The sequence below is a fragment of the Calonectris borealis genome, chromosome 1, assembly GCF_964195595.1.
Source record: "Calonectris borealis chromosome 1, bCalBor7.hap1.2, whole genome shotgun sequence".
NCBI classification, from domain to species: domain Eukaryota; kingdom Metazoa; phylum Chordata; class Aves; order Procellariiformes; family Procellariidae; genus Calonectris; species Calonectris borealis.
Window position 1 is genome coordinate 182,809,048 of NC_134312.1, and position 27,656 is coordinate 182,836,703.

The following is a 27,656-nucleotide window of genomic DNA, read 5'->3' on the forward strand; positions in this document are numbered from 1 at the left end:
CAACTCGTTTGTCACTGAACCCACACAGTTCTCTGTTTCTTCAGACTGACCTTGTACAAGCTGCCTTTATACTGAAGGATGCCACCCTGAAATGGCTACTCAAGAGACATTACTCAAAGATAACTGTAAAGCTGAAAGTTGTTCAGTGCTGACAGCACCCTCCTTCCCTCCTTTACCTCCCCTCCAATCCCCCAAGCTGCTACAGGAAATGCTAGCTCCATAGATAGTCCCAGGAGAGTTGCTTGGCTTTGCAATGTTCATGCCAAAAGACAGCACTATTTTTGCCTGAAGTTCTCTTTTATGACATCTACAGATCAGCATAAAGTACCCTGCAAAATTAATTGAATTCTCCAATAATTGTTTTAAAGCCAAATGCCATATAGAGCCTTAAGATATATATGCATTCTGAAATGTCTTTGTAGCCTGATTTGGGCCATTTACCTCATGAAATCTCAACTTAAGGCTGAGTGCATTAATGAAACTGTGAGTCAATGTATTTTTTTTTCTTTTCTGCTTTTTTTTTTTTATGTGGATGCTTTTGTTTTCTGCTACAGTGAACATGTTTCTTAGGTGTACTTGATTTGTCCACCTGTTGGTGACAATATGAGCAAGGATGGGGGAATAACAGCGGGTAGATATGAAGAGAAAAAAAAGTGTGTCAAAGAAGATTAGGAAGAAGTATACAGACACAGCAAATTCAGCCTGATAGTTGTAGGAGATTTAATAAAGCAAGGGAATCAAAGTTTAATTTTCCAAAGCTGTCTAAACTGGGGACAATACTCCTCTACAGTGTACTGCACTGGTTCCTGCTGCACAGGTTCTCCAATTCCCCCACACTGAGGGGGTCTGCTGTCATGGATATTGCGTTAAAATTAAGGAATGAACTCACTGCATTACCACTTAGTATAAAAAATGGACACCTGTATCTCCTTATACAAACTGAGGGGCGAGACTGGTCAAACCCAACTTGGATCAATGAACATACAGTGAGGTGGACATTGTGGCGTTCAGAGGATTGCAAGGAGTTGAGCACCTGCTGCCACATAAAATCCACAGGTGTGTTCCTGCAGAGATAAATTCTAAAGTGGATCTGAGATGTTAAACAGTTTATTTGGGGGAGTGGGGGAAGGTAATTTGTGGACAGAAAGGACTTTAGTGTGGAGCAGTCCCTGTTATGATTATATAACACCCACCAAGGGCAGGAGTTTGAATGTAAAGTACCAGAAGTTATTGGCTACATTTAAATTAATAAGTAATTCAATCCAATGGGGAAGGATCAGCAGATCAGAGCAGGTCATGTTGGCATTTACGTCTGCCATACATGAAGTCTGGAGTTTTAGCTTTGCACTGGGTTTAGCATGATTTCCTAGACTGAACATCCCTGCTATGTGTATGGCTCAAAGCAGTCCAAAGGACCAGTCACTGCTTCACACCCTTATGTCCATCATGACATGGGGGCACATTTGGTGCATACATGAAGTCACAATTTGTGTTTAGATTCCTGTTAAAGAAATCAACTTTGCAATGACTGAAACTACTCTGAGCTGAATCACATGGTTTGCTCTAGAACAAAGCACTAGATATAGTCATTGTTTAATGTTTAATAAATACATAAAAATTCATAAATCTGTTGTCAATAGCAATAGAGCGGATTCTTCATATATCACAAGGTGTGTCTAATTGTAACTCCAACTTCAATGAATTTATTCCTAATTATACTTGAACAAATGAAAAGATAATCAAGCTCCATTTGAAGAAATTTATCACCAGGGCTAAGAATTACAATATATATTCAGTTTTCCCTCATGTACCTATTCTACCTGAAACGAAGCAGGTATTTTACAAATGCAAACATTTATCTAAAAGTATTATATAAATGTAAACTTTAATTGCGGTTCTGTTAAACAAATTTTTTTTTAAATTTCCCTATCTTCATCTGTTTGTATGTATGCATATAGGGTTTCAACACACTCTTTTTTATTAGTAATTGATTAAATTATTCATTTGAAACAAAGACTGTGCTATGTGGTGCTAGTACTGTTAAGTCATAGATGTTGCTGAAGAGTAAGTGGTAATATTATAGATTTGTTCTTTTTATTTATTAATTTAGCAATTTTATTTTTCAATGCAGTATGTTTCTCACATATTTTGCTTTCTAAATCTTCTTTTATTATGCCATTTCCCCCTTCTTTTTAAAGCACCACTAATTCACCTCAGTGCAGCAATAATGAGTAACTGGGAAGGAGTTTGGAAGGAGAGAAAGGGAAAAAGAGAGCTATTGAAGTAAATGAAGCATTATCCATGACTGCTGCACACGCCAATGTCTGTTCCTGTACTAGCGTCATATCCCCCCTTCCGAGTATTAGAAGGATAACTCATTTCCCAGAGCATTCCATGCTCAAGGGCAATAGTTACCTTCATCACAAAGAATTAGCACCTGCTCGTATAATTTTGGAAATATGCAGCAATTACTTGCAGCAGAAACTCACATCTCAGAATCCCTTAATGAAGAATGACAAAGAGCCAAGCTCGGAGATGGTGGCTCAGAGCTGCTAGGTTCAATGCTCTACACGATTAGTTCACAGAATCCCCATGCAGGTCATCTTCCCTTTTCTTTTTCTGTCTTTCCGCCTCCTTTCCACCTGTGTTTACGATCCGATCAACTTAGCATCTCAGCTGTATTACCCTTCTTGTCCTTTGCATTGTGTTTACTTATGTTTGCATTTGGCTCATTTTTTTGATTCATCATAACTTAAAAAATGAAAATGTTTAAATGAACTACATTATACTGTTGCCATGCATAACCATGCACTCTTCTATGTTTTCCTTGGAAGTTCCTAGGATACTTGCCTTTGGTTTGTTTTATTTGCCCCTTTATAATCACAATTGAAATTTATTTTACTTTGAAGATCTTTAGGATGTATGAAAGCTATGTGTAGGTGTAAACTCCTGCAACTAACTATGTATTTACACGGTTGGGGGTAGCATAACAGACCTCATTTGGGATTATGCTATTTGTGATAAACCAAATAAAAAAGTTAAAATAAAAAATAAAAAATAAAAATTAAAAAAAAAAATAAAAAATAAAAATTAAAAAAAAAAAAAAGGTTAAAGCTCACTTCTAAATCCATGAATTCTCTAATGGCATTTATTTTCAAACTGATTCACAGCAAATCTTAAGACTGAGGCTAATGTCTGTCTGTCTGGGTAAGTTTCACTTTTACATACTGTTATGAAGATAGCTTTAACTGGAAAAAAGTGCTCGAAGGAATGTCTGAGAAATACCATAGGTAAACAGTTACACTGCTTTGAATGGATGCTTGCCTGGCACTAGTGCTTTTCTTTCTGAAGGGATCTTGGAGACTCTTGTGTTTGAAACACTTGTGATTAGAAATTATATTATCTTAAGCACGCTGGTGTCTCAGGCATACAAATTTCATTGATCTAGGGATGCACTGCAGAATGTCTTGCAGCTGGACTTCATGTCACTGATCACAGCCCTCTGAGCCCAGCAGTTCAGCCAGTTTTCAGTCCATACGACTTTCCATTTATCTTATCCATACTTCCTCAGTTTGTCTATGAGGATGTCATGGGAGACAGTCTTGAAAGCCTTACTAAAGTCGAAACAAGCAACAGCCACTTCTCTCCCCTCATCCACTGAGCTAGTCATTTTGTTGTACAAGGCTACAAGGTTGACCAGGCTTGACTTCCCATTTGTAAATCCATGCTGACTACTCCAATTACCTTCTTTCCTTTTATGTGTTTGGAAAAGGTTTCCAGGGTTATTTGCTCCGTCTCCTTCTCCAGGGCTGAGATGCAGCTGACTGGACTGCAGTTCTCTGGATCCTACTTGCCTTTCTTGAAGATAGGGGTGACATTTGCTTTCTTCCAGTCCCTCAGAAACCTCCCTTGATCTCCATCACATTTCGAAAGTAATCGAGATTGGCTTCATAATGACATCACACAGCTTCATTTGTAGGTGCATCCTACAAAGGCAAAGACCCCAGTGACAGCAAAAAAGGAAACATTACACTCATTTTTAAAAAGGGTAAAAAGGAGGACACTGGGAATTACCAACCACTCAGCCTCACCTCAGTGCCCAGTAAGACCATGGAACAGAACCTCCTGGAAGTTATGTCAAAACATATGGAAGACAGAGAGGTGATTAGAGACAGCCAACATGGTTTCACCAAGGGCAAATCATGCCTGACTAATCTAGTGGCCTTCTACGATGGAGTGACTGCATCTGTGGACAAAGGAAGAGTTATGAATGTCATCTACCTGGACTGCTGTAAGACCTTTGATATGGTCTCCCACAACATTCTTGCTGCTAAATTGGAGATACAGGTTTGGTGGCTGAACTGTCAGATGGATAAGGAATTCGCTGGATGGACGCATGCAAGAGTTGCAGTCAACTGCTCAGTGTCCAAGTGGAAACCAGCAATAAGTGGTGTCCCTCAAGGGTCTGTACTGGGACCGGTATTATTTAATATCTTCATCAATTACATATACAGCGGGATTGAGTGCACCCTCAGCAAGTTTTCAGATCACATCAAGCTGAGTGGTGCAGTTGATATGCTAAAGATGAAAGATGCCTTCCAGAGGGACCTTGGCAGGCTTGAGGAGTGATCCATGTGAACCTCATGAAATTCAACAAAACCAAGTGCAAGGTCCTGCACTTGGGTCACAGTAATCACCAGTACCAGTATGAACTGGGGGATGAATGGATTGAGAGCAGCCCTGTGGAGAAGGACTTAGGGATACTGGTGGATGAAAAACCGGTTGTGAGCCGACAATGTGCGCTTGTAGCCCAGAAAGCCAACCGTATCCTGGGCTGCATCAAAGGACGTGTGGCCAGTAAGTCGAGAGAGGTGATACTGCCCCTCTACTCTGCTCTGGTGAGACCTCACCTGGAGTACTGCATGCAGTTCTGGGGTTCCCAGCACAAGAAAGAATGAACCTGCTGGAGCGGGTCCAGGGGAGGGCCATGAAAATGATCAGATGGATGGAACACCTCTCCTATGAGGAAAGGCTGAGAGAGTTGGGGTTGTTCAGCCTGGAGGAGAAAAGGCTCCAGGGAGAACTTATTGCAGCCTTTCAATACTTAAAAGGGGCTTAGAAGAAAGATGGAGAGAGTTTTTTTACTAGGGCCTGTAGTGACAGGAAAAGGGGCACCGCAGGGAAAGAGGGTAGATTTAGATTGGACACAGGAAGAAATTTTTTGTGAAGAGCATGGTGAGGCACAGGAACAGGTTGCTTAGAGATGTTGTGGATGCCCCATCACTGGCAAATTTCAAAGTCAGGTTGGATGGGGCTTTGAGCAACCTTATCTAGTGAAAGATGTCCCTCTCCGTGGCAGGGAGGTTGGACTAGATGATCTTTCAAGGTCCCTTCCAACCCAAACCATTCTATGATTCTGTTAGACCCCATGGACTTGTGTATGTCCAGTTTGTTTAAATGTTCCCTAGCCTGATCCTCCTCCAATGAGGATAAGTATTCCTTGCTCTGGACTTCTGCGTTGGTCTTGGGGACCCCATAAGATCATAGCCCAGCAACTGCACACAGACCTCTTACTCCTCTTCTTTGTTCCCCGTGCTTTCTGCCTTAGTGTAGAAGCACTTCAGATGGACATCCAGTCTTGCTGATTTCCCAGAAAACATACAAGAGCTCCTGTGCTGGTTTTGGCTGGGATAGAGTTAATTTTCTTCACAGTAGCTAGTATGGGGCTGTGTTTTGGATTTGTGTTGATAACACAGGGATGTTTTAGTTATTACTGAGCAGTGCTTACACAGAGTCAAGGCCTTTTCTGCTTCTCACACCACCCCACCAGCGAGTAGGCTGGGGGTTCACAAGAAGCTGGGAGGGGACATAGCTGGGAGACCTGACCCCACCTGACCAAAGGGATATTCCATACCATATGGTGTCATGCTCAGCATATAAAGATGGGGGAAGAAGAAGGAAAGGGAGCATGTTCAGAGTGATGGTGTTTGTCTTTCCAAGTTCACCGTTCCACATGATGGAGCCCTGCTTTCCTGGAGATGACTGAACACCTGCTTGTAGTGAATGAATTCCTTGTTTTGCTTTGCTTGTGTGCGCAGCTTTTGCTTTACCTATTAAAATGTCTTTATCTCAACCCACGAGTTTTCTAATTTTTACTGTTTCGATTTTCTCCCCTATCCCACCGGGATGGAGTGAGCGAGCAGCTGTGTGGGGCTTAGTTGCCGGCTGGGGTTAAATCGCAACAGCTTCCCCTATCATGCACTTCCTTATTTAAGTGCATACGCTTAACATTGGCTGCTTTCAGCCCAGCATTGTTGATTGTAAGATCTCTCCTGTCCACATGACAAGCACCCTTTGCTTGTCATCTCAATCCACCCTCACATGATTGTGGGTCACCATCTCCTTCTCCTGTCATTCCTAGTTTAAATCTCTCCTCATAAGGTTGGCTGTCCTATTGGTGAAGTTGCTTCTTCCCCACATAGTCAGGTGGATCCCATCTCTTCCTAGCAGCCTGTGATCATCAAAGAGGCTTCGTTGGACACAGCTCCCCGCCTTCTGTCTGCCAGCAGGGCACTGACCCTATTCTGTAGGGGAGCAGGAGGCATTCTACTGAAAATTTCCTGCCAGAAATTATGAGCGTCCAGCCTTTGCCATCCTGGCAGTCTCCATTTCCCAACCCAATAAACATGGACCCTTCCTGCCCCTCTTTCAGTGCAGCTGGGGGCTCAGGCTCTTGTGTCCTGCAAGGTCCCAGAGAAGATCTGTTCAATCTCTTTCTCATCATCCCTGATGCTGCGCAGCCTGCTGACCTTCTCCGACAGCTCCTTTACTTGGCGACACAGATTATCCCCTGTGCTTACATCCTGCAGGTGAGGCGCCCATCATCCTTGACCCAGGATCAGTGAGAGGCCACAGGCGTCCCTGTGGCCTCAGGTCTTCAGAGCTGCATCCATCCCCGGGAGCTCCAACTGGGTTGAGGTCTCCATTGAGCTGGAATAGTTGCTCCGGTGGGTACTGGGGACTCTGCTCTGTGGTGTGTCTCCTGCTGCTGAGCAGGTGTATACTGTCCTCCGCAGAGTTTCTTGCTCCCGTCTGCACAAAATGCTGTCCCTTTGAGCTCCACTCTAGATCCAGTACTTATGTTGGGACCTCCCTAGTACCTGTTGAAATGGTGCATGATCCTCCCTAATCAGGAGTCAGCTGGAACAAGAGCTCAACACCCTTTGATCAAGTTTCTGGAGAAGCTGCAAGCTGCCTTTTAAGGATAGGTCTGAAATTACTAAACTGTCCTAAATAGGAAGAAAAGTAACATACTTTTAATTCAAAATTGACTAAAATGTAATAGCTTGGTGTAAGGGGACTCATGATATCCACCTACAACAGACTAATATAAAAATGAAAGAGAGGAAAAGACAGGGCTGATCACTAGGAATTGTAACTGCTTTAGGAGGGTTGATAGCATTGCTTTAGCATTGCTGATCAAAAGTAGTTGGGCCATGATGCTAATGCACTAATATTTACAATGTTTGTAACTTTGGTTTTAATTTTGAAAACTTCCTGTCCTTTTATTATCTATTGTTAATTGTCTTCCATGATAGCAACCTTCAAGAAATCATTTATAAAAATTAGGCTGATTTTGAATGCTGTTAAATAATGCTAATTTGGTGTGCTCTCTTACACTCATGCTCTGCCAACATTTTAATGTTTGTGGAGCAAATGAAGAATTTCTAAAGAGTGCCAGAGGGGCATTGTGTTAATTCTTTGAGAGAGAAAATCCTTACAATTTTAGTATGCCTCGAGCACCGCTGGTTTATGATGAGGTCTTTGTAGAAGTGTAATAACGATGATGGCTTAGTTAAAATACTATCCATATACTTGGTTAGGAAATGAAAACCCCAGTCTTTCATGCACTGTATTTAAATGAGTGAATCTTCCTATTCTTCCTTTAAAGAATTTCAATGTATACATGGGTAATCTGTTATAATGGTTTTATTTTTGGTATAATTGTGTTTGAATATAGACATATTGCTGGGATTAAGAGTCAACCCTCTCTGAGACATTCCTGTTCTGAGGGGAGGGTGAATATACATTGGGATGAACAAATACCATTGCAGATATATTTTAAATTCAAGTGCCTATGCTCATACAAAACATGTAAACGTATGTTCTACTAAATATCTTCATGCTTTGTGAAGGGAGTCAATAATATGCAAAGCTGAATAGATAATTAAATAAATAATTAAGATAAGTAATTTAAGATTCTTGTTGCAGATTTTGTGTTCCATCGCGTGTTCTTTGCCTACAAGTTTAAGCAAAGACTGCTAATGGCATGTGGCACTAATATAGAGAAGGGACTACATAGTTTACTTTCCAGTGGCTGCTTTTGACTGCAATAGACCATTTGAAGTGTATGCAGGTAGTAAGTGCAGAGGGAGCACAAGGATTTATTCGACTGCCCAGGAAAGAGGAGTTCAATTATCTTTTTGTGGATCTCTCATCGCATTTGTAAAATATGGGTGTAAAGTAATTTGATCAAAGCTGAGCAACAGCACATCAGCAGCACTGTGACAGGAGCTTTAGATATAGCAGTATGTTATGTATCATCATTTTTTCTTCCCACTAAAACCTAATGGGATGGTATAACCTTGTATCCCTGCTGATAAGGCCTTGTACGCATTCTGTATGACAATGTGTATTTTGAGTGTCTTGTCCTTCCGGGTTATATAAATAAATATTTTGAAGGCAGACATGAGTGTCCTCATTTTAAAAGTTTCCTTTTCCAACAAGAACATTTTTTCAGGAAGTAGGGTCCAGGTTTTCAGACAGAGATGATATGGTGAATTGTGATGTTTTTCTTACCTCTGGTAATTTCAATACAGTAAATTGTAGCTATGTTGATTTGTACTCCCATGTCATTTGAATGCTTCAAAAAATCCCACTCTTGATATGTCTAAAATATTGCTGAAGATTGTTATAGATTCTGTCATGCCTCCCTCTAATGTTTTTTAAAGTCACTTAAGTAGTCAGTTACAATATGTGTTGTCTGTATCCTGATGTTTTCCACAGATGATGTTGGCTCACAGTCATCCATTTATAAGTGTATTGAGTCTTCAGCCAGATATTGAACCTAGATATTATGTTCCTAACAGTTCCATTGGCTCCTACAAATGTTGTTATTATTTTCCTGACTTCTCTGGTGCCGTACCTTTGACCTTCTATTTATTTGGTATATTATAATGATTCTGCTACTGTGAGGTAGCAGCTACTGCTATTCTCCAGATATTGTCAGGTAGAGTGTTTTTCCACATGACAGTGTGGACAATATTTTCCTGTGACAAGATAACAATTTTATTTTTTCTCCTCTTATTCAAGGGCTTTTTGTGAGCCAGAATGACAAAATTAACATCTGAAGAGCTGGCATTTTTTTCCAATGTTCCATTAATCTTTGTGAGATAAATGCTAAAGACAGAGTATTTTAAAAGAGATATTATGATATTAATATAAAATGTAGTAAAAATGTAATTTTTTTTTTAAACATGTATGCAAGTGCCACACTGAAGAAGGCAAGTACCACTAGGTTCATTTTACATACAGAGAAACAGATCGGAGAAGTAGTGGGACTTGCCCAAGTTTTTGCATGGAGTTGTAAGGAGCCAAATTCAGTTTCCTAATTTCCTATGAAAAAGATAACTTGATGCTTAGTTAGCTCTGTCACAGAATCACAGAATTGCTAAGGTGGGAAGGGATCTCTGGAGTTCAGATGGCCCATCCCCGTGCTCAAACAGGGTCAGCTACAGCAGATTGCTCAGGAAGTTTAAACTCACTAGTCATTCTTTGAGGCTAATGTGATTTTCCTACCTGGAATTCAGTACTTCAAAAGATTCTACTCCACTGTTAGCAATAATTTGTGTTGTGCCACCCCTTCCTATTGTAGTTAGATACAGCTAGTTTTAATATTTCTTCTGTGTTTGTCATCTAGGAAAACTCAATGAGCACAGAGTAGCAATCAATTAAAAGTAAATAGGTATCTCCGACAGTTTAAAAGAGTCCCAAAGAGGATGACAGGAGAATGGTACAAGACAACAAATAATTTATAGCTGGAGAAAATTAATCAAGAACCCCCAATTCCCTCTGTCCCCACACGCAGGTGCTCAATTACAGTACCTCTAAGAAGAGGCAGGAGACCAATAACCAAACATCTGTGACATAAATGAATTTAGCTATTAGGGAAGAAAGTCTTGAAACATATAAACACACTGAAGTAACCAAACCAAATTACAATACAATGTACATTTGCTTTGTATAATGCCTTTCATTATACTATTTCCCAGAACTCTTCAGGTAATTAAATAATATAAATGCTATAGAGCAAAGTGAAATACAGCAGCAGTAGAGAGATTTTCTAATGGAGGCAGAGTATGCAATCATAAGTTAATTCAAAGTGAAAAAAATTAGAAAAAGAGATATAGGGAAATTCAGACAAAGATGAAAAGTTGGTAAGTTAGGCCGTGGCATTGGAGCATTAAAATGAGTGGAAGTTATTGCATTGTCCTCAACGGAAGCAGTATAACTAAAGCAGTATAACTAAAGAGTAACAAGGAGTTTGCCAAAGGCAGTGGAAGCATTGATGGAGAAGAGTAAAGACAAAGACAATGACAGTGATTGTTCAGAAGAGGCAACAGGAAGAGGAGTAAATAGATATGTGAGATCCCCAAAGAATTTTGGAAATAGTTGCCTGTCTCATTACTGGTTTTCTTCATTTTGATGCCTGCGTAATGCAGATGAAATAAGTGAATTGAATTAACAGACCTATCCCAGTCTAAAGCACAGAAGGGACTTAACAATGCAATTCAAAATAGTTCTTAAAATGACTGTTGATCTATACACATGTAGGAATAGTCCTTTCTATTCCATTTGTACCTCTGCTGTTTTATAAAGCAGTAGTGCATGAATCCACCTAGGACATTGCTTGTGAGTTTTGAGGCACAGGGCTAATTCAGTGGGTTGCTCCTCTGCTTGCTTCAATGTTAAAACACAGTTTGGCTGCTGCTACCGTTATTGAAGACCACTTCTGTTTGACTCCTGACAAATGAGGTAGTGTCCTGGTTTCGGCTGGGATAGAGTTAAATTTCTTCCTAGTGCTGTATTTGGGATTTAGTATGAGAAGAATGTTGATAACACACTGATGTTTTTAGTTGTTAAGTAGTGCTTACCCTAACCAAGGACTTTTCTGCTTCCCATGCTTTGCCAGGTGCACAAGAAGCTGGGAGGGAGCCAGGACAGCTGACCCAACTGGCCATCGGGGTATTCCATACCATATGATGTCATGCTCAGTATATAAATAGAGGGTGTGATCCAGGAAGTAGCGATCGTTTTTTGGGTATCGGTCATTGGGTGGTGAGCAATTGCACTGTGCATCACTCATTTTGTATACTCTATCATTATTATTGTTGTTGTTGTTATTATTGTTTTTTTTCCCCCTTCCTTTTCCATTCTATTAGACTGTCTTTATCTCAATCCATGAATTTTACTTTTTTTTTTTCCTGATTCTCTCCCCCATCCCACTGTGGGGGTGGGGAGTGAGCGAGCGGCTGTGTGGTGTTTGGCTGCCTACCAGGTTAAACCGCAACAGGCAGGTAATAGTTTACATAACATAGTTGTATTTACCCACCTATTTTGATTTTTTTTTAAAATTGACTAAGAAATAAGGTAGTCATACCTATAGTTTTTTATGTATCTTGACTTTATACAGACATACATATATATGTAATTAAATCCAAAGCTTATTTCTTAATTTCTTTAGATGATGCCATTTATGATTCTAGTTCAACATTATTTTGGGCAGGTTTTTCAAAAACATTCCATAAGACTCATTTTTGCTTTGCATTAATATTTCTCTGTCCAAAATACTTTTTCCTACTCTTCCATTTTTTTGCTTAGTAACCACGTGGAGGTGGATGATTCACTTCTCTGGTGAAATCTAATTCTTTTTCATTTCTTTCTAAGTATCCCAGAATGAATCATCCCTCTCTCTTCTCATTATAGCTTATAAAACTATTATTTTCCTTTTAGGAAAAACGAGGCCTTAGCTGTTATCATCAAAACCTTACTATTGTACTGATGTAGTCATAAGATTTATTTCTACACTATTCGGTTCATGAATCTCACTAATAGATTCACTTGAATGAAAAAGGATTATGACCTGTAGCTGATGAAGGTACAAGACCCAATTCCCTATTGTTTGACACAAATGATAGTCAATTAAAAACATACAGAGAAGGGATAAACTACTATCAGAACAGATTATTTTTGAGGGATACAAGTGACCACCCGGGATGAGATTCAGTAGGCACAGGTCTCCTACATTAACAGATTTCATGTCCACAGGCAGATTCTAGATGACTATTAACAGTGTTTTATTAAATGCACTTTCACCAGTTTTGTGATTATTTTGTACGGGTATTTTAAAATATCTTTTATTCATAATAGGAACTTCAGAATGTAACTAAACAGTCTCCACATCTCCTTTACTTTTTTAGCATAATTTATTTTTACCTGTTTTAGTAATGTTAGTGATGTTGTTTTTTCTGAATAATACATACCTCTTATCCTTCAGAATGTGGATCTACTTATACTGCATTTGTTTCATTTAAATTATATTTTAAAATTTCTTCATCCTTCCTGTTGTTCTGTGTAAATTGGCTTAGTGTTGAAGAGTATGCAATTTTACAATTAACCTGTTTTTATCCAGTTAACAGTAGATAAATTTTGCTGATTTTATCTAAATAAAATAAAAAGCATCTTCCAATTTTATTTGGCATTTTCAAGCAAGGTTTTGATGCCACTCGTGTATGAAATTAAGAACCTATCGTTGCTTACACGTAGTTAGAGATTCTAAACGGCTGTTTAAGTACAGAATTTTTTTGCACATGAGAACCTTCCAAAATTAGTCTTCAAAGTTCAGTTTCAAGGGGTAGTAGGGACCTAAAACAAGACTCAGGAAGTCTCAAAAAATATGTGTATTGTGTTTTAAGTGTGGGTCCAGGCCCTTCTCCAAACTTGCATGGTGCCATTTTTGAGTGATTCTGGAATGCAGTAGAAGCGTTCTTGCCATTTCATTCCTCTTCTTGCAGCACTGATGGGCCAAGTGATGGCACGGCCCTGCATTTGTCAATTTTCATATATATTCCAAAAGGTCCTTGGGGTGATGCCATATGTGAATATGAAACAGATAAGTCGGTTTGGGCTATTTTGTAGAACTGAATACCACATGCTGCAAGTCACTTTGAATATGTATGGAACTGATCAATAGGCATTTTAAGTTATATAGAGTGTAATGGATTCAAACTGTATGGAGTGCTTGCCAAGGAACATGCATTATCCTTCCTGTGGACCTGCTCTCCACTAAGCAGTGCAAATGTACACTACAGCCAGTATTACTGTGTAAAGAAATATTTGCTTGGTATCTACCTATATATATAAAAATGTTTAAAATTCAATGTTCATGTCAAGCCTGAAATGTCCTTATTGTTCTCATTTCTTCTTTTTGTGCGTACCTAGAACTGCTCAGGCTAACAGCACCCACCAACGTGTTATTGGGATCTAGAAAGTAGGAGCTCAACCAAGTTGAATTAAGCCTATAATAAAATGCTGTTGAGTATACTTTCTTTTTTAAAGTCTGACTGGAATAAATTTTTTCCTTCCCTCGTCACTTTTCTCTCCCCTGGTAGGTAGGGCAATCACTAGAGAAATAGAAGATATTAGTCCTACTGATTTTTTAGCACAAAGGAGTTAAAACCCAGCATTGCCAGCTGCCAGGAGTGCCACCTAAAAACTCAATTTACAGTGTGTGCAGCAAAGGGTGAGTCAAGTGGAGTTATGTGGAGATATGGATCCATGTTCCTGTCGATGCTGTGCCGCTGTACCACTGTAACACTGCAGAACTGCAGGAAATGTGCAGGATCAAGAAGAGCATTCTAAGGAAGAATAGCTCTATAGTCCAGTTGTTGAAGCAGTCCCCTACCAGGGGATCATCATAGGTTCTTGTCTGCCAGCTTTTGTTTTTGTATTTTATATGCAATAGTCTTTCGGCAAACCCAACAAACAATTCTCAATGAAAAGAAGAAAATTCCTTAGGGTTCAGGAGGGCTTAACCCCATGTTTTTCTCATGGCAAGTACTGTTTCTTCTTCCAAAATGCAAATGTATCTTAAGCCCTATCCAGGATATCTCATTCTTTGAAAGAACAATAATTGCAGTCTAGGCTCAGGAGAGAATTTCAGACCTGAATCCAAAATGAAGAAGGGTGCCTAGGTTTTGGGGCACAGTTCCAGACACAACATTGAATTTCAGGCAAGTTTAGTGATCAGCATTTCCTTGTGTCTTATTTTTGGCTTCTTGTTCATCATATAGTTTTTTTTTTCATTACTCTTCTGAGATGCTCTTCATGCTTTGTACACAAGTTATGTGTGCTTACTTAGCTCTGAGATTTGACTTTCATTCTGGGAATCAGGCTTAAAATTAAATGTTACAGTGTATCTAAGTTAGATAGGCACTTAAGTCTTTTATTGCATCTAGTCCTCAATAATATGTCTTATGACACAAAAGAAGTGGTATGGAAAAGATTACCCAGACAATATTTTGTGGAGGTAGACAATGCCCTCCTGTTTCGCAAGGGTGATTCATAATACCTAATTTGTGTGTTTAAAGTTATTGAATTACATTTTGACTCATCTGTTTGATAGTATATGTGGTTCTGATATGATTAGGAAACAGGTTCTATTCTGAGAGCTTTTCTGCCACCTCTTCAACATTTCTCATTAGCTAATAAATTTCATTGCTTGATTTAAATTGTATGATTCACCAATATATATCCATATTTATGATTTCCCAATCAAAATTCTAGAATTAGTACCAGCTGTAGTTTGTTCCATTTACTTTGTATTTTTGAGGTGTCCCATAATATCAACTTATTTTTTATAACATCACGAAACAGTACAGATTTTCTTTCTTTGGTGGATAATTTCTGTTTTGGTTTTTTTTTTTTTTCAGTCTACAGTCAGATAGCCTAAATTATGCCAATAGGACTCCAGGCAGCCAAGGCCATGGAGTGGAACTGCTCCATTCTTTCTTTAAAGCATACAAGATAACAAAATCAATCTTTATATCTTTCAATCTTTAAAGATGTGTTTTGTCAGAAATATAACAAACAAAAAACCCCGACATAAACTCAAACAAGGAGAAAGGGTCTTGCTTTTCAGTGAGCAACTCTTAAATTGAATAATTTCTCTATAGTCTGGATCCCCTTTGTTCACCTCTGCTGAAAGTTCCTTGTTTTTCTTATAAGTCTCTTGGCTCTATTTATATTTAAAATTCCCCATTTTCTGTGTTTTTCTCTGGCTGCTTCACTGTGTATTTCAGATATTTCTTCCACTGGAGCTTGCTCAGTAACTCTTGAGAAAAGGTCAAGTCTTCTGGGGCAGGAGTCAATCTAGTCCAGGGTAAAACAGGCATAACAAGGCACAAAGGAAAACTTCCTCCCTCAGCCCCAGCTACTTCAGTTTTTAACAAACATCACAATGCTCAAATAGTAAGTTATAGTAAATGAATAATATAAATATTCCTTTTGTTACAACAGCTCACACACTTATCTACAAATCTAGTGAATTTTCATTTGCCTTAGTTCTGATTGTTTGTGGAAAATAACTGAGCTTAGAGCCTAAATTTGTCCTATGAGACACACAGAAATTTTTTTTTGCCAGGAAATAATGGAGAAATTGTCTTACATTTTCATTTGTGAAAGAGGACTGGAAAAGATATGTGGTGGTTTTTTTTCCTAATAATCTGAAAAGAAGTAATTTCTGAGAAACAAAAAAATACTGAAAAAGGAATTTCTATAGGTGGAAAGAATTCTACTCTCCAAAGTTGTTTTTTTTTACTGCACAAACCACATTTTCTGTATGTAGAAACTTTTCCTTTTGTTCTCCCAAATATTTGTAATTGTATTCATCTCCATTGTAGCAATAGCAGATGAATGTTGTAGCTATGCTATAAGTAAGCAACAATATTCAATAGCATGGTCCAGTGTTTTCCAAATAAGTAGCTATCTGGATAGCACAGACCTTCTGCTTTCTTACTTAAGAAAATGAAAACTGAATTTTTAAAACAACTTGACACCAGTGCTCTCTAAAATGGTATTTCTTTAAATTGCTTCACCTTAAGAATTGTGTCACTTAGCAGCAATAGAAGCTTTTGAAAATCTTAGCCACGTTGACCAAACCATTATTCATGGAGTAAGAGACAAATTTAAAAAATGGATTTTTTTTGTCTGAAGTGGTTGCAGAAGAAATTTTCTGCTTTTTGCTTGTCCTTATGTTTAAAAACATACCTTATACCAGCCAAAGTCTAACACTGAGAAGGTATTCTGGATATAGTCTGGCCACATAAACCCAGTCATGGCACAATGTTGATGTTAAGCTAGTGGGCATGACCACCTATATTGAAGAAAATGGCTGCATAAAGACTTGTATTGGAAAAGACTGAGTAATGTGCTCTGATGTGTGTTCTGTCTGGGGAAAGCAAGGTATCTGCTAATCTGAGCATTGTACCCCGATTTCTGATGTATATTTACTTATGGACTCCTCCAGTGTCATCAAGAATACCTGAATATCATTTACGGGTTTCTCACCCTGCTACTTCTCTCAGTGCTCATTTCTTCTTATCACCAAGTTTAACATGCCCTGGCCTCTCTGTAATGCAGATAAATAAATTATTCTTCCCTATAGCAGATTGTAGCTGTTCAAGGAGATACATTTCCTACCACCAAGACAGCATCTTCCTTAGTTGTAACATACACAGGGTCATCTTGCAGCATAAAACTACAGCTGTCTTACAGAAACTATGGAGCTGGATTAATTTTTCCTCCCTCTAAATCAGATAGACCTCACCAGGGAACTCATTATCTTTGAGGGACCGCTCTAAAAATAAGTTTTGTTATGTTGGATCTCACCTTGTGGATTCACTCCATCTCTGCCATCAATATGGCAAGAGGATCAGTGATGTTTTGTCCTGTTTTTTTTGTCTCCCAATGATATGATTGAAGCTCTCAAAGTTTGTTTTGAGAAGGAGAAAAGCAAAGGATAATTTTACTGAGTTTTGGAAAATGCTAGATTCCAAAATGGTGGAGTTACAAAGGATTTTTTTTCTTGAAGTATGGATAGACACTATGTCAAAATTTGCTCCTGAGCATCCTACATTTATGCAAATAAAAATACGAGGATTTTGACATGAATTATGAAGCAGGGATTTTAGAATCTGAATACACATCTAACTTTGCAGACGGACTCCAAACTATGATGGGACTAGCTCAAATCCCCAGAAATAATGTCTGAACTTTGTAAGGGGAACTACGCCCAGATCTGGATTTGAGTTTAGCAGGTGGAGCCCATCTGTATTTTGAAATCACATTACATGAGTGTACAGGGTATGTGTGAGAGAGGAATGCTTGATGAGGGTTGCTATCATCCAGAAACAAAATACATTTTATAAACCTGTGTGCTCAAAGAAAAACTTGACAGGTGGCACCCTAATGGGAGTTTGAACCTGCACAAATTTGCCACCTCTAACTTCCCCATTGCTTGCAAAAACAAACTGACAGACCTGACTGGCTTTTCTTGACATCGCTTTAAAGCAGGGCATTGTTTCAGAGTGCATTAGCATACACAGGCAATGGCAAGACACGCTTGATTTAAAGTTTTTTTATTTCTGGGTTTTTGGATTTTATTTGTGTTTTTTTTTTTTCTCCTTTTTTGTCACTGATGGTGCAGAACCTGCTCCGGCTCATCATTCTTTTTTAATCTGGCCCAGCGATGAAACACACAACTGGGGCAAGCTTGGCAGTTGAACGATCCAGATGCTAAACTCCAGGATTAATTTCTCTAGCAGAGGCATCTGGGAGTCAGATACTCTCCCCTGGCTTTCCTGGCAGCTTGGTTTAACCCCCAGCAATCCAAAAGGCTCATTTTTGTGTTAGACTGGGAGTTCAGTTATCCTGGCAGGTAAAGGACTGCCAGATTGACTTTGTCAAATGAAAGAATTTGTATTTAAATATCAGTGCCTTCATTTTCCCAGCAATGGGAGCTCAGTCATTGAAGACTTCTGTATTTGCTAATGATGCTTGCCTTTGGCATCTTCCTCAGAATGTGACAAAAGAAGGAAGTTGACATTAGCAAGTGAGAACAATGAAGGGAAGGGGAAAAAATCCAGCAGTAGTAGAGTGACATTAAAACAGGGAATGTAATTCTGGTCCATAAAGAGTGAAAAATCAAAGTAGTTTCATTCATGTAGAAATGTAAAATCAGTGTAAATTACATCAGATCAGCATCATTTGACCTTAACCTGTTGCCCTTTTTGTTCTTTTTTTTTTTTTAAGAAGCGTTCTTCTTTTATACTTGATGACAGGGAAATAATTTACAACAGAACTGGAGAATTAAGAAATCTTGCATCTTCCAGTAAACCTTTTCCCCTTGTAGCAGTACTACTTCATGAAAAGTAAGCCCTAAATATTAAACTTAATTCAACTTCTATATTATGTATAATGTAGTTGCATTGACTATTAGTCGTCAGAAGCCCTAAAGCAGTGTAAACACAGTATGGATTTCCGGTGATAGTGTAAGAGTATTGCATTGGCTTTTTAAAAATAACGTATTTTTATTTTTATCAAGCAATACAGGTTGAAGGTGCACTACACACTAGGTGACAAGCATGTCATTTCACAAAAATATAATTAGTGATAGAATTAAGATGAATGAGAATGAAAGTGTAACTACCACAGAAAAATAATTAACACCACCTATATGTAATACAGTGAATGTTCAGTTTCACATTTGAAAACAGTTTCTTTTATATGACCGTATGTAAACTAATAGTATGCACTTTTGTAATATCACAGCAACCACTGGTTAAAACAAAAAAAAGCCCCAATATAGTGTGCATCTCAAAACCAGGTAGGGTTATGTTCAAATAATTTTTCCTCTTCCTGCTGATGGGTCATTCAAACCCATTTTACAATATCTGCTGATGAATACTATCTTTAAAAGCAGAAATTCAGCAAGCTTTATGGAACAGTGGGAAAAACTGGAAGTGAAAAATGAAAATTAAACCCCACAATCAATGTTTTCAGCACAGAGACAGAAGGTGATCTTAAATGTTACATTTATTTTAAAGATTTATTCTGCTGTTTCTAATAGCATCCTTGACCAAACGAGTACCAGAAGTGCTCTGTGGGAAAGGAGTTAAAATCCAGCTCTAGCAGAGGAGGGAGAAGGCTACAATTTGGGATTTCTCCTTTGCTTTCCTGGATGAGTACATTCTACCCAGAGCATAGAAATAAATCCGTTATCCTGAAGGCGATGAATGAGCTTATGTTCATTGTTTCCACATTTGTGCTGTATGCACACTTCAGCTAGCACGCAGTCAAGGTCAGATGGATTTTATTTAAGAGATGATAATTATGTGTATGCAGTGTAAGTAGTGCGTCTGTTTATGTGTTGATCTGAAAAGTGATCTCAGAGTTTTTTGGCTGCAATCAAGCTCTAATATGATGCCAAGATCCGTGACCTGTGGTTCATTGGTGGGAACACAGGTCTTAGAGATGTTCGTGAGCAATCAATTACATGCTCTTGATTAGAGAATTTTGGAGTATGGCTTTGGTCAAGGCCTTGTCAAGTGAAATAGACCCAAGAAATGATGGATCAGCAGAGGGATTAAAGTCTGGTCTAAAGAAATACATTGACTTGTCTCTGGGGATAATCAGACCTTTACTCCAATTAAGGATAAGTCAGCAGTATTATATATGTGAAAAGAACATAAATAGTCTCTAACCTGTGTTCATGTCACCTTGTAAAATTAGAGTTTTCTTGCCTGGGGCAGGATCCTTTACAGCAAGTATGCTGCAAAGCTGTATTAAGTCACCTGACAGCATTTCTTACACCCCCCCCCAAACACTGTCATTATGGGTGAGATCCTGACCCAATTGAAATCAAAGACAAAATTTCCACTGACTCTCCTGGGGCCATGATTACAGGGTTTTACCTTACAATCAAATTTTATTTGATTTGCAGTAAATGTGAGACTTTGCAGATTGGGTCGAATGGGATAAAGAAACTCCAATGCTTCTCATTGAAAGGGGTTTAACAGTTAATTGTTTAGTTTGATGTAGTCTGTAGTTTTAGTAATCCATAGCCAGTCTCAGCTATAGGAAAGGAGAGATAACCAGTTACAAAATTTTGGTAGGAAAGAAGCCCCATGTTTTTTAATTTTTAGGATAGTTTTTTTTTTTTTTTGTCCTTTCTTTCAAAACTGCTGTAACTTCCATTGATTTTCACTTTAGAGCATCCTGGCAATAGTGTCAGAGAACTTGCAGAGAATATAAAGTCTCAGAAAGTATTCTCTGGAAGAGGAGAGATTCTCTCCTCTTAAGGAGATCACTTCTGGTAAATAAAAGAAGAAAAAGCCTTGTCAGTTTTTAAGTACTGGTTTTGGAGTTTGTAACAGGAGGCATGAAGTCACTGTGAATGGTTCATTATGTCAGGATAGTGAATTATTCCAGATATTTGAATGTGTACCAGTGAGGCTCATAAAAAAAGGACACAGGTGGTGATATCACAGTAGAATTATTTAATGTAGTCATATCATTTTTAAAATAAGAATTTGAAGGTATGTTCGTTTATCATGTCATTAAGGCATATAATCTCATTGTTTAATTTAGAGTTAGAGATAGTGTGTTGTCTCTAAACAATGTTGATATTATGCTTTTATTCATTTATATGGGTACTCATGATATCCTTGCTTGGCAAATTGCTACTGTGAGAGACTCTGTAGATCAATTTAATTTTTAGTAAAACCTTGCTACAAAAAACCCCTAGCATATTATTAATCCATGGAACTGTGTAAAAGCTGCAGGAACTCTTCTTGAGAGACATAAATTACTTCTTTTATCCAAATACATAAACAAACTGGTTTGAATAAAGGAACATTCAGAACAATAGAAAACAAACCAGTCGTTTTTCACTGAAAAACTGTAAAATTTTATATCAAACTAACTGACATTTATCTTATCATATTCATATCTGTTCCTAAAATATTTGAGAATCTCAATATGTTTTTGAATTAGATGCTTATAGGCATGGGGTTGTGTCATGCTGGTTGGAAAACAGTAGTTCCCTTGACAAAGCAGTTATACTAGACTACGTTTATAGAAGAATTGGAAGGTATGGTGGCTAAACATCAGTAAGCAGGACTGATTTTTCTGAAAGGAAACCTTACACAACATCTCTGTGGTTGTTCAGTTGGTTCTTCTAAGATTCTGTAATATTCTGTACAGAACACCAAATAGTCTTTCCTTTTCAAAGTTTTATCAAAATATGAAGTTGTTTCTGGCCAATAAAATTATATAATCAAGTGTGCCCTTGGCATCCAGAAACTAGAGGCAACAGCCTAAGAGATGAAAAAATTTGGAAGCTTTTTCACTTTTTTCAGTTTTATGTTCCAGAAATTGAAAGGGCCCTTGAGTGTATGTTTTAACAGGATGCTCCTTACTGAGTTGCATGTGGGAGGGATTGTCAGTGAAAGATGTTAACTTATGAATTATTTCTGAGCAAATAATGACACTGCAGCTCCCTCTGTTCCATGGTTTTTATTTGGACTTTGGTAGACTGTGTCTCCCTTTTGGTCAGTCAAGAGCTGTTGAACCCTGTTTTGAGTTCTGTATGCTCTAAAAATGAATTTCTTCTTTAATTCTCTTCATATATGCAATCATCTGTGGAATGTGAAAGTAGAAGTATATAAGAAATGTATGGCACGTTTTGTCTTAGGAAAGAAACATAAGGCCAACAGATTCGACAGTAGTCAAGGTACTTTCCTTGCCTGTTGAGCCTTAACATCATCTCTGCACAACACCCTTTAGTAAACTTTTTAATTGATGCTTGAGCTGAAAACTTTGTAACAGAGATTGTGTCCTTATGTTTTTTTGCCAGAAATCTAATCTAAAGCTATAAGGTTAATCAAATCAATATTTATAAGGATGTTACTATGCTTCATACTTTATATAAATATTAATCTATGGGAAACAGTGCATAAGATCTAGTCAGAAGAAAAATTATCATCAATCCCATGCCTATATATGTTCAACCATTGCCAAAATATTCTTTTTATTTTTGTGTCATTATGTTCTTTTTATATGATATTGTTAGGGTATTTGTGTTCCAGTATGTCATTTCTGAGGACTGAATGTCTGTCTGAATAATCTGGAATGGTATTCTTATTTCTAACAAAATCCATATATTCTTCTACATGAGGTTTTTCATTTAATAAACGATATATAATTTTATTAAGCGTCTCATTAAACTAATAGATGTTAGGAGCATGTGCCATAAAAATCCAAAGGTAAACCTTTCAACTGACAGAGGCAGCTTTGTCCTAATGACAACTTTCATATATGTATCTGTTAAAAAACAGTTAGGTTTTGCTCCGCCTCCCCCCATCCCTGCATTTTCCTATTGCCTTGCCTGTTCTGCAGTCATTTCACCTCCGTGGCCTGTAGTTATCCTACGGTCAACTGAATGTAGTTCTTTCCCTTTTATCCCTTCAAACAGATGAAATCCTTGTTGATAGCAAAAAATATTGTTATTAATCCCAAATTACATGACCTTGTGCTCTATACTATTAATTTTTATTCGTATGGTTTACGATATTAAATACTTTATTGAGGTCTGTATCGGTCGTTTCTCCCTCACTTCATTTATCTACTACTCATTTAAAATCGTCTACGAAGAACATCTAGGTAGTATGTTAGCCTGGCTATCACAACTTTTATGAGCTCACAGCATTTTTTTATCTTTTTATCTGTTTACTTTTAAGTCTTAACTCATTATTTCCTTCAAATTAGTTCTAAATCATTATATAGTACTATGTGCCCAAATCATATTTTTCTTTTCACAACTGCAGTGGTACTATGTGGACTGAAAATAACAAATACACTCAGCTGAAAGACTTAGAATTACCTTAGATATCATATCATCTTCCTGATTGGGATTATCATGGCCCCCAACCTGAATGCATTGAATATCTAGTGAGATTTCTTTGCATCCTACTTATGGTAATTTACATTTGTAGACCTTGATTTCTGTAAGTTAGCTTGCCTCTTCTAGTATGCTTAATGCCCTCAACTTTACTGAAAACTGGGGCAAAATATTAATTCAGGTTTTGGGGCCATATCTAGATTATATTTAATCTCTTTCTTTGATCTATTTTTAATTATGTGGATAAGAAACTTTTCAGTATTTGTTTTAATATCCTTTGCAAGATCTAATTTATCTTGGCTTTTGCAGTTCTCACTTCTTCTCTAAACATACTGACCTGTAACACATAACTCTCACTACTGATTAAACCCTTTTTCCTTTTCTTGCAGCCTTATTGCTTTTCTCACTTTTGAAGACACTTTTTCATCCACTTAGATCTGACGCCTTTTTCTCCACGTTTCCTCTACTTTGCTTGTAATGAAAATTGAAGAAAATTCCTGTACTTTTGACTTAGTCAGATTCTAAGTTTCTGCCACATTCAATTCAATTCCTGCAAGTTTTCTCTTTTGAATTTAAAACCTTAATTACAGAGGTGCTTTTATTTGGTTCGCCTTCATTTCAGCTGAGTCACTCACAACCACTTGATCCAAAGTTACACCACTTACAACCACTTGATAAAGAGTTTTTGATATTAGTACCTCATATGAGGCTCTGCTATCATAGAATTCCTATTAGGAAATACGATTCGTACAAATTCACATGAATTTATCAGAAATAGACAGTCAGCCCTTGTACATATAATGATAAGTTCGACCAGCTGCATTTCTACCCTTGATCCAAGACTGATCCTATTCTATTTCCTGTTTGTAGGAATGACCTGGGGGAAAAAAAACCCAAACAACCAAGAAAACCCCAAAACAAATCCAAAACACCCACACCACCACCACCCCCTGCCCCGACAACAAAAAAAAACAGGAAATAATCACTGGTAAAGTTTGGAGATGATACAGTAACTGAAGGAAAACAGCCACATAATAGTGAAGAGAATGGATTATTGCCACTACATTACCTGAGCTGCCCAGGCAGACTGGCACTAGCAAATAACATGTATTTTATTATGGTCCAAATTAATATTTAGAAGAAAATAATGTAATTATAAAAACAAAGAAAATGTCCATGACAGAAAAGACTAAATTACTTAGTATCTAGGACCGGATCTTAGCCTGAGTCCTCTATGTCAAACCTGACAGCAGTTAAAGATCATTCTGAGTGTTGCTCTAACCCAACGCTAATTATTCCATAAAAAAGGGAATAGCTTCAACATGAGAGAGTGAGAGACCTTATCTCATGAAAGAGTAAAAATATATGCAGGAGGTGGATTTACAAGACATATCTTTCATGTGTCATGAAAGTTCAAAAAATTAACCCATTATTAAAAAGACAGTTATTTCCTCCTCCACTGGCTGAATTTTCCAAGGTAAGATGTGTTTGGAAAGGTAACCACAGGAGACACAGTCAGGCTGTCAGTTACCCTACTTAAACGTACAGTTTGTACTGAAGAAGTTCGTGAAAGCTGTTCTCAGAAAGAGGTGGAAGGGGCAGTCCCTGCTTACTAACACTGGTAGCACAGCCATTATCCCAGTAAAACTCTGTGGGACGTAGATTTTCAAATTGGAAAAAAATGTGGAAAAGAAATGGAAAAGAATGGAAAAGAAATACATTCATTTTCTGTTTCATTTCTTAATTGGACTTCTACTATCATGAGAGATTCTTATTGCTAATTATGTAGTCTATTGCATTGCTGAGAATGGTGTTTTTTGCATGGCTTGAAAAGGTTGACTCTCTTCTTAAGATGGGAAGATAGTGAGCTACATGCACTATACATTTTGCATTTGAAACTGGAAAATTACCATGCTGGAATTTGCATGGGATGTCTTGGTCTCTAGCTTACTCATACATAAAATCTCTTAGTACTTAATCAAATATGTAAATAACAAGTCAAGCAAAAAGTCTCTTGCCAGGCTCCTATTATTTGGTACCAGATGCATGTGAGACTCTTGTCCCCATCTGCCTATTTCATCTTAGATATGAAAACATCATATTAATTGTGACTATCGTATTAATTACATCTGATTGTTTAGGACATGAGTTACTCAATGTATCTCTCAGTGCAGGTGGCACAGTTTCCAATGTGATGAACTACAGCAATCATGGAAAACTAGACAATTTATTTATAATTTACACTGAAAGAGTGAAATTTGGTTTTTAGGGAATATATGTAGATCTTTCAATCATTAAGGAAATTACAGTCACTTTTGTTGTAGTAATTTCTCTTTTTAAAAAAAAGTTTCTTAAGGAAGAAAAATGACTTGACTGTAATTGATTTCTACTATATTTTATTCTTTTATGCTACACCTGTCATCTTATCTGCATGTCTCTCAGATTTAAGACTACAGAAATGACTGTAGCTGAAGGTGATGTTTGTGAAGTGCTATGGATTGTATTGAAATCTTTTGAACTCATTTAGACTATGACATTCTATGGCAGATTAATTAAAATAATTCACAGTTACTTCAGCCTGGGATGGAGAGGGGGAAACAAGTCTCAGATGTGAAATGCGTTCATCAGACTCGCTCACTGCTTGATTACTCTTGTGTCCATCACATTTGTTCTGCAGTGCGTCGTCAATATTTCGGTCACGAAAAAAATGGCAGATGAACACTCCTGTGGTAAAAAGGTAAGTCTTTTCCCACTGGCGACACAAATATGCTTTCTGTGTGCCTCCAGAAGCGACGTGAACAATGGAAAACACTTCCCTGTTTCAAACACTCTATCAAAAGCTCTGCGCGATTCACCCCTGTGACCTATCTGAGCCTCTGTTCAGCGGGGAAGCCAAAAGCTTGAGACTGACTCTCTTGGCCCCACGCTCTCGCGGCACGCTGCTTCAGCCCATCTACAAGCCTGACCATAAACTGCTTGAGGTGATGACAGCCTTTTATTTCTCTGGGTATTTAAAATTCACTGCAGGAGGCAAGAAGTCGTCCAGCTGTCTTACTTCGGTTTATTGTGTCCTTCACAAAATGCCCAAATTAAAGAGTTTTTCCCACTTACCAACAGTTAGCAATCTTTTTAGCTTAGCCTGGCAACAGTTTTGATTTTTTTAGGGAGGGGCATTCTGTTGTGAACAATGAAGAATAAAAAACTCAGCTAATAAAGGATGTTAGGAAAGAAAGAAAGGTTTTCTATGTGCTTAATGGTGTCATATGACTCAGCTGGGACGTCAGTTGATCTTTGTATTCATTTTCTCATTTTCCAGCTAAAATTCAGCTAGGGCTGGGACATGTTGTTACTGTGTTTTCCCTCAGTGCCTTGTGCTGTTCTTCCAGGGATCTGTGACAACACATGTCTTTATCCGTTCGTTCCCGGTTTACTCTGTCATGTTGCCAGAATTAAAATGTGTGTTATGTGCATTTCAGACCCTTGAACATGATAATGACCTTCAGGTCTAAGAAGGGCCAGATGACAGAACTGAGATGTGATGCCTTATATCTGCAGTTGTTGTTTCATGGGAATATTTGGGAAAGTTTCTTTGGGGGAAAAAAAGAATAAAAAAAGATTGTTTTACAAACACAAATAAGTTGTCTGAGCATGCCAAGCTTGTGAGCCTAGGATATGTCTAATTGAACTCAGCAGAGAGAGACGCATGCTGTGGGATCTGTCTGCCTTGTGTGGTAGCTTGTGCAATTTCCATGAAGTAGTAAGCCCAAGAGCTGAATTTGGTACTGAGGCTACAGTGAACCTCACAGCTCCTTGCAAAAGTATTTTCTCTGCTTTACATTCTGATTCTAATTCTTTTAGTAAGACTAATTCATGTTTTACATATCCATAGTACTGTTTAAATGTGAATCATTCTAAGCAACTCTATGACAGCCTGGCTATGGAGTCTGAAAAAGGGGTGGGAGGGAAGAGACTAGTAAAAAAAGATCATAGAAAAACACTGTGCTAGAAATTGTAGTATAATTCAGCTGTTTCCAGATATTTGCTAAAGATGTGAGCCCACATTTATGTTTTGAGAAAAAGAAGCTAATAGGGCTTTTCTATTCTGGCACAGAGTACTCCAAAGTCCTTCAAAAGCTTTATAGCCTTTTCTAATTTTTCACTGGCATTTTACTTTGCTTTGCAATTTTAAAATTAAGATTAAATAGGAAAAAAAATCCTGTTTCATACTGTGACAGCACCTGAAGTCTGTAGTCAAAATCATGGCTCTATTGGCTAAATGCGGTACAAATATATAACCAGACTTACTGTGCATCACAAAAAGGTGGTGATCTCGTTTCGCACACTGAACCCTAAGTGAATATAGCAGATGTAGGGACACATATTGGTCACACTAATAAATTAGGTGTTCATGCCTCTTGGCACTAATATGTTGTCGTGTGATCTAAGTGGAAAAACCCATGTTTGGTATATATGGGGTCTTCCCATGAGGAGGAGAAGGTCCTGATAGAGACAGGTATTTATTTCTTGCCACCCTGCTTATTTACCAAAAAAAAAGTCCTCTTTCAATAAGCACAATCAG